At 33.3% G+C, this 9,083-nt stretch overlaps 1 long non-coding RNA gene across 2 annotated transcripts; it reads right to left on the minus strand.

Moving 5' to 3' along the window:
- Positions 1 to 2,346: 2,346 nt before the first annotated feature.
- Positions 2,347 to 5,271, minus strand: LOC141705481 (uncharacterized). 2 transcript variants are annotated; one of them, XR_012568375.1, is made up of 4 exons: positions 5,006 to 5,271; positions 4,217 to 4,378; positions 3,772 to 3,829; positions 2,347 to 2,620 (listed from the first exon to the last, which is right to left on the minus strand). It is a non-coding gene; the product is annotated as an uncharacterized LOC141705481 (long non-coding RNA). The 2 variants fall into 2 exon arrangements; XR_012568374.1 differs by having other exon boundaries at positions 5,013 to 5,269.
- Positions 5,272 to 9,083: the final 3,812 nt, after the last annotated feature.

The following is a 9,083-nucleotide window of genomic DNA, read 5'->3' on the forward strand; positions in this document are numbered from 1 at the left end:
TATTGCCGATGCAATCACGACAATTTCTAATTTTTTCCAAAATTTACGTTCATTCGTGGTTACAAAAAACCGACTTGAAAATAATAGAAAAATCAGTTATCAAAGCATTGTGTTTGTTGGAAATGATTTTTCCTCAAAGTTTGTTTGATTCGATGGAACACTTGGTTGTACATTTAGCCGAAGAAATTAGACTTGCTGGACCTGCTTATTGGTATTGGATGTATCCGATTGAGCATTTGTTGGGCAAATTAAAACAAAAGGTTGGTAATAAAGCTAAGGGTTGAGGGGTCAATTGCCGAATGATATATGGAGGAGGAGATTCTTAATATTTGTTCCTTTTATTTTGCCTCTGACACGATCCATAATAAGGTACGTCATAACGAGATTTTGTTTGATGTGCAAAATTCCGAGAATTTAGAAGTGTTCAAATATTCAATTTAATCTCTTGGAAATGAAGGAACTCGATACATGAGTGATGATGAACGAGAGTTAGCGGAAGAATATGTTCTTTTAAACTTTTCTGAAGTTCAACCTTATCTAAGGTACCAAAATCTTACTTTAAAAAATATGCGTAATAATTTTTGTTAATGACACATGCATGATTTTTGTTAATTTTTGTTTATATTTTAGGAAGTACCAAGATCCTCTTATGCGACAACGCCCAGAAATAACACCTCAAGATTTAGATCGTATTGTCAAAAGTCGATTTAAAACTTGGTTTAAACAAAAGGTATTTATCTATTTTTAATTTGCATGATTTTTTTAAAATTCTTATAATTACAACGTCTCATCGATTTGGATTGTTTTTAGGTTGATAAAGATGAGGTGGAAGGACCTCATTTTAGGGACACTTGAAGGGCCGGTATTAAAAGTTATGACTTTTGAGACTTGTCAAGTTAATGGATATAAATTTTCAACAAAATCTGCATCCGGTTCTGGTATTGTTGTTAAAGGAAATTTGCACGGAAATAATCTTGATTATTATGGTCAACTACAAGAAATTATTAGACTTATTTATCAAGGATACAATCATGTATATTTGTTCAAATGTATATGGTTTGATAGTGTTGGTAATGGTGTGAGGATTGATAAGAATCGTGTGATTACAATTGATATGACTTCAAGATTAAGTCAAATGAGATTTTTATTTTAGCTAGTCAAGCCTCACAAGTATATTATGCTCCTAGTGTATTGGATCCAAAAGCAAAAATATATACAGTGGTCAAATCTAAAAGTCACCCAATTGATGAATCTATCGTTGCGCAAAATGATATAGAGGACGCTTTTCAGGAAGATAGATCTAATGCATCGACCTCGTTTTCGCTCTTTGTTGATTTTGCACAATATGAACAAATACCGTTTATTCGGCGTGAAGAAGAAGAAGAAGTCGAAGAAGACGAAGAAGATGATTTGAAGGATGACGAAGATGAAAATGAAGGAGAAGAAGAAATAAGTGAAGGTGACAATGAGAATGATGATGATGACGAAGATGATGATGGTTTTGACGATTTTGAATAACGTCATTTGTATTTTAAAGATGATTTTTAGTAAATTTTGTAATGATTAGGATACTTTGTTTATAAGTTATAGTAAATTTTTAATGGATTGTGAATTTTTGATTTTAATGCTAAATTTTTATGCATTTACATTCGGTTAGGGCCAAAAAATCATAATATTTGACCATAACATTTCCCAGAAAACCGATCGTCTTCTTGCCTAAAACTGACCACCTTCTTGATAAAACCGACCGTCTCCTTAAAGGGGTGGTCGGTTATAAGAATTAAATTGGCTTCTGAAATAAAACCGACCACTTTGCACATTTGACCTCGGTCGGTTTTAGCAGTCTTGGTCAAAGTACATTTTTAATACTTATTTTCAACGATCGAACCGTACGGATGTTAACTTCATGTCAAAATAAGCTTATGCACAAAAAATTACACTACACCATAAAAAACCTATTGCAACTTAAAAAATATTAGTATTGGCCCAAAATATGTTGCTATTGGCCCAAAATATTCAAAGACAACACTTTTCTGGTGTTGATTTTTTCGATGTTGTCTTTGGGATCAATAGCAATACTATGATTCTCTATGCCAACATATACAACAATATTGTTATCATATACCAACACCGTTTTATGTTGCCTTTGAATTGAAACATCCTGAAAAAGTTAGTGGGTCCCACATGACACATAAGCTGCCAACTGTGTCCTATCACATGTGCCACATCACATGTGCCACATCAGCACATGTGGGACCCACCTTCGCCATATCAGCATATGTGGGGCAATCATTCAACACTTTACAGGAGCAATGGAAAATTTTTAATTTATAAAAAAAATCATAATTGATTTAAATGATTTTCCGAAAGCTAAACCAACATTACAATTTACTGTATAATAATCCAAACCAATCTTGATTCCAATTCACCTAATTAATTACAAGAGTATTTTTTATCCAATTTACAGTAATCATTTATTTCCAACATACAACAAAATAAAAACTAAATGAAAAAAATATACCAACAAAAATAGATTAAAATAACTTTTGAAACATTATATCGGCCTTCAAGATCAGCAAATTCCACTTATTCATCGGCCATGCACTTTGTGGTTCAGCTACTGCAGGTATAGAAAATGATATGACAAATGTTAACATATTAAATGGAATTATAAATTAACTAGTCTAGCGTAATGTTATTGCAAAAATTATAGTTTTATTCAAATAGATTCAAACTGTAAAAGCTTTATAAAGCATATAACAGTACGAGACTTGGACTGTTTCAATCATATAAACAGAATATATGAATAACAAATCCACCAAGCTTACCAGACTTGGACTATTTTAAAATTGTTATAACTATATCTCTTAAGTCTTACCAGTGCCTGCTGGCTCTAAATGAAGGAAGTGAAGAAAGATATCCAGAGATATGATTTTAATTGTCTAGAGATATGCAGGCCTGCTTAAATAGGACCTCACTACTGCATTTTTTTCTTTTATCTGTTCTTTGGTTAATAATTTATTTACTTATTACTTAATAATTTCATACAATGCATTTATTTACTCATCAGTAAAACCAACACCATTTATCACCCAGTTACAACATATTTGTTTACTGCCAATCCATTTTCCTAAGCATAACAAAAGGATATAATAGGACACTCTGAAGTATGAACCGTGACGTAACATAACAGAAGGACATTGTTGTCACATTTGGTCTATGGTCTATATATAACTTAACAGTAGCAGAAAACTTGTTTTAAGGATGCTCAACTCATACATTGTAACAAATTAGTCTGGTGGAATGCAGTGTGTGTGTTAGTGCAAAAGATAAGAAAGAATCTCCCTTTTTCTCCGAGAATATTTTCTTCAGGGACAAAGTAATTGTTAAATACAAGCTCACACCTACAGATTATAGAAATTTCAATACACATCATCTCTATGGTATTGTATCAGCACTTGGAACTTATAGAAACACAATTTAACTAAACCACCATTATTAGCTGTGTAATTGTGTATATACATACATGGGACTTCCTCACATTCCAAGTTTGTCCAATTTCTGTGAGATTTTGAATCTACATTATATTCACAAGGAATCAGTGAAAAATGAAAGAACCATACAAGTTCTTATGATAGCTTGGATCACATTATATATTTTTATTCTCATAATTTATATTCCAGTCCACTTCGGAGACATTATAAATCTATATATTTTTTACCTGTGCGTATGCATATAGAAAAGTGCATAAAGAAGGTGCAGAAGGCATACCCAGCCTTTTCTTTATCGATGATAAAAGCTGTGATTCCTTTGGAGCCAGCAGCCATGTCTGTTTTTGCATATACAATGATTTATATATTATAGTTCCAAAGAAATATATATCAATATTAGACTTTATTTAGAAAAAGCAAAGATTGCTTAATATATCGTAGACATACATTAAATCAGCAGACGAGGGTACCGTAACACCTCAGTCACGCATTAAAATTTGAAACATGTCAAATATTTTGCTGGTCAGTCCAGTTACTAATTGCCCAAACAAAATGATATTTTGGAGCCTCTGATGACTTTTGTATGTTCTATGCAACTCAATTTATATTGTCTGTATAGAATTGTATGGGAAATAAAGAGCAGTAGCATTGTACATAAGACTATGGAGGACTCAAAAAATTAAGTTTCGTTGATATCACAAAGCCCAAAATTAATGGTTACCTACCACAGTCACGGTGAATGCAGAACGGAGTATCTTCTCATTGTCTTAATGAGATACCATCAAAGGAATTTGCAATATGTCCAAGTCATCCTTTCCCTTGCCTCAATCAGTCATGCAAGAGCTGATTAAACTAACACCTTTTTTAAGATCCCACTCATCTTTCCGCTGATAAAGGCAACAATATAATTGAAGTACAGTATTATAACAACTTACAGGAAGAAGCTAAACAAAAAGAGAGCACAACAAAAATCAAAATAATAGAAAGCTCAACCAAGTTAATTTGCCATTCCTGCTACCATATTAAAATAATAATAATCACAGAAATGAAAAAAAATAAACAATACAAGTATCATTCAAAACACAAAAATAATATAAAAAAATATGAAATTAAACATTAATATGCCCATTATATAGAATCAAATACCAAAGCGACGAAAAGTCGATAAATTGGTTTTATATGTGGGGGGAATAAACGGATCACACATTTCATCAAACATGTTCGGGGCAAGATAAAACATATGACATAAAACACAATACGGGCATCATTCAAATTAAAACACATATCAAATAGACAAGAGATAGAACTACTTTAAACTCAAAATCCAAGATTTAAACCCGATTAAACCCGGATGAAGCCCCAAATTAAAACCGTAATTTTAAACTTCTTAATTAATGAAAAACCCAAATCAAACCTAAGCAGTAAGCACAACAACACCACCAGCCTCCTTAATCTTCCTCTCTACAATTTTCGAAACAATTTTGGCCTTAACGACAATTGGTTGTGACACAGACCCCTTACCAAGGACCTTAAAATACGCCAACTGAGTACCATCAACGACTTCCGGGATGCTTGCGGTGTTTTCCGATACGACCGTGGTCGGCGCTAATGTGGCCGCGCTTCTTACAGTTCTTCTTCAAGCGGGTTGTCTATTTGGTTGAGAGAGCGGCGGTGAGAAGAAATGGATTGTTTGTTAGGGTTTGGATTGGGGATTTAAATGAGAGGAGTGGGTGTGTGATGTTCGTTCGAGTTGTTTTACTGTGATTCCCTTCTTAATTTTTTTGGTGAAACTGAAAATTGAAGGGCAGGATGGTAAATTCGGAATTATATTTTTTGCTGCAAAATCAGTGGGAACTAATTAATCCCATTGTGTGCTTTCTTTATATTTGTCATTTAACTTTTTATATTTTTAATAATTCATTTTATTTTGTTTTGTAAATTTTAGCTTCAGTTATATATTTTGAGAAAAATATATCACAAGTTGGCCCCACTAGTGCCACATCAGCACTTGGGGGGCCCACACGCACCACATAAGCACTTGTGCAACGTCATCTTTGTGGGCCCTAGTTTATCATATCAGGAAAAATATTTTTAATGTAAAAATATGGCAACACTTTCTCAGTGCTACAGCGACATAACCACATTTTGAACCTTTACCAACATAGTTTTAATGTCTAAGGCAACAAAAAAATGACAATGTTGAATTAACCAAATTAAGGATGACAAATCCAACAAAACAAATGGCAACATCAACTTTTAATGTAGTAGTAGGCCAATTATGGTGTAGTGTTAGCACTTTTGAACGAGTACCATTACGTTTTTATAAGTAAATTAACAAATTTAATTAAAAATTAAAAAAAAATGAATTTGATGTGAAAAGTATAAATTTAAAAGGTATTTTTAACGATCGAACCGTACGGATGTTAAATTCATGTCAAAATATGCTTATGCACAAAAAATTAGCACATTTGAACGATTACAGATACGTTTTTATAAGAAAATTACCAATTTTGATTAAAAAAGTGAAATAATTAATAAAAAATAAAAATTATGAAATATACATGATCGAACCGTACGGATGGACCGACGCAGTATAAACGAGCATATGTACCAAAATTAGGCTATTTAAATAATAATAATCATGTTTTTATAAGATTCATTTAAATTTAGGGGTTTTTAACCCCTAAATCCTAAACCCTAAAATTAAAAAATTTAATTGCATAAAACCGACCACTCTATGTTAAAACCGACCGCTTGCAAAAATGCGGGTTTTTTGGTGAAAAATTAAAAACCCTGCCTTTTACAAAAGGACGTCGTTTTGCATGTTGCACAGGGTCCAAGGACAAAACCGACTGACTAGGCGGTCGGTTTTAAGTCTGTTATAAATAAAAAAAACCCTTTCAGTTTCTTTCTTCTTTCTTTTCTCTATTCTCTTTATTCTCTCTCTCTCTCTCTCTCAAATATACACTAAAATCATCCCCAAACTCAAATCAATGGCGTTTAATCCACGAAATACCCGCAAATCATCTCTCTTTGCCTCCTGTTTCACTTTCGATGTAAGATTTTCACTCGATTATGTACTTTTTTTTTACTCAATTATATAAGTGTGTATGTGTATGTATTTTATGTGTGTGTATATATGATTCGAAGTTAGTAATTTATTTTTTTGTGTTTGTTAATGTATGATTCTCACTTAGATTGAATTTTTTCACTTCCAATTGAAGTTCATATGATCTTTTAGTTTTCATGTAAAATTTTGCATGTAAAAAATTCGTCGGTTTTGTCAATTTGTTGAATATATGTATAAGTATAAATTTTAGGTTTTTTGTCGGTTTGTTTACGTTTAAGTAGAAGCATAAATGTATTTTTAGGGTTAATTTGTAGGGGTTTGCTCTTGTAAACATGATCCGTACTCGAAAATGGATAAATATTGCACTTTATATGTGAGTTTGGAACTTTAATTTGTTGTATATATAGATTAAGTTGATTTAATGGTTTAATTTGCGTAATTAAACAATGTGTTAGGAATATGTGTATTAGTTTGATGATAAGTTCAGCAAAACACTTAAGTAGAAATCTAGTGTTTGTAGCCTCAACGGATAAGACCATCTTGGCTATCCGTTGAAGGAGTAGCCTTACTTAGCAATAAGTTTGGTATTGTAGCACATCTCACTCTCTGGTTTCAAGCTGTAATTCTTAGATGTTGTTAGGAGATAATCAGTCATGTTGACTACTAATGGATGTACAAATAGGAGGGCTAATTGTAAATATTTCATGCCTTGTAATTTTGTATAAGTGAAGAAGTGTCAACGGATATTGAAGACCTTCAATGGATAAGAAACTAAGCTTCAACGGATGTCTCTAACGCTTCAACGGATAATATCCATCAACGGATAAGTGCTTCAACGGATAAAGCTTCAACTGCTAGAGCATCAACGGATAAAGCCATCAACGGATGAAAGCTTCAACGGATGCACTGCTAGAGCATCAACGGATAAAGCCATCAACGGATGAAAGCTTCAACGGATGCTCAGTCTCATAGCAGTTGATAGTGACAGTTAACAAAGCTGACAGAGGCACATGGATTGACAGAGATGTGGTAGCCTATTTCAGGAACAAGCAGAAAAAACAGCCGTTTTTAGTCTGGTTCAAAATGGAAAGTCAACAGATAATTCCATATTACACTGGATAAAAATGGAACAGAAACAAGTGGAGAACTATTGTCTTACTGTACTTTATCTTTGTCTTCACTTATAAACTTGGTGTTATATAAACCAAGTAGTAGCTAGTAATTAAGAGTGAATTTTCCCTGAGCTGTTTAGAAATATCAAGAGAGAAAATCATCTAGTTTGTACTAGGAAGCAGCTGTGATTTAGTTTTGAATCACAGATTTTCTGAAATAACACATCTCTGGTGGAACAACAAATCCACCAGAAAAGTTTTTAAGTTCTTTGTGTTCATTACATTTGTGTTTGAATATATATATCTGTCTGCATCAGCTCCAAGCAATTCACACACATTTGATCTCTCAAACACTTAGTCTTACAAACTGCTCAAAACTTGAAAAAGTTTTGAGATTTACATTCAACCCCCCCCTTCTGTAAAATCTCATTGTTAGTCCACTGGGAATAACAATTGGTATCAGAGCAAGCTCTTAACATACAAAGAGTTTAAAGATCTATTCTGCTAACATCATGAGTAAGAAGGATATTGGTGTAAAAATTCCAATCCTGGAAAGAGATAACTATCATCAATGGAAGGTGAAGATGCATTTACATCTTCTCTCTCAAGATGAAAGCTACATCAACTGCATTGAGAATGGTCCTCACATCCCACACAAGATGGCCACAGCTGCTACTGCTACAGTTGCTGTTGGACAGTCTATTCCCAAGCCAAAGGCAGAATGGACTGTTGAAGATATTGAAGAGGTCCACAAGGACAAGAAAGCCATGAACATTTTGTTTAATGGCCTAGATCAAGATATGTTTAACAATGTCATCAATAGCCAAACTGCTAAGGAAATTTGGGATACTGTGCAGCTTATCTGTGAAGGCACTGAGCAAGTTAGAGAAAACAAAATGCAGCTTCTCATTCAACAATATGAATATTTTCATTTTGAAGAAGGAGAATCATTGAATGATACATTCAACAGATTTCAGAAACTATTGAATGGATTAAAGCTGTATGGGAGAGTGTACCAAGTCAAGGACTCCAATTTAAAATTTCTAAGGTCTCTACCAAAGGAATGGAAGCCTATGACTGTTTCTCTAAGAAATTCTCAAGATTATAAGGACTTCACACTTGAAAGATTATATGGAATTTTGAAGACTTATGAACTTGAGATGGAGCAAGATGAGCTGTTGGAAAAGGGAAAGAGAAAAGGAGGATCAGTTGCACTTGTAGCTGACAATGAAAAAGTTGAAGCCAGAAATGAGGAAAAGACAATGCCAAGTCTCAAAATTGGCACAAGCAAATCAGAATCAAGCAAGGGTAAAGAGCAAGTTTCTGAGAATGAAGACAATTCCAGTCAGGATGAATCTGATGATATTGATGAACATCTGGCCTTTCTGTCCAGGAGGTTTGCAAAGATGA

Source organism: Apium graveolens, unplaced genomic scaffold (assembly GCF_009905375.1).
Source record: "Apium graveolens cultivar Ventura unplaced genomic scaffold, ASM990537v1 ctg8888, whole genome shotgun sequence".
NCBI classification, from domain to species: Eukaryota; Viridiplantae; Streptophyta; class Magnoliopsida; order Apiales; family Apiaceae; genus Apium; species Apium graveolens.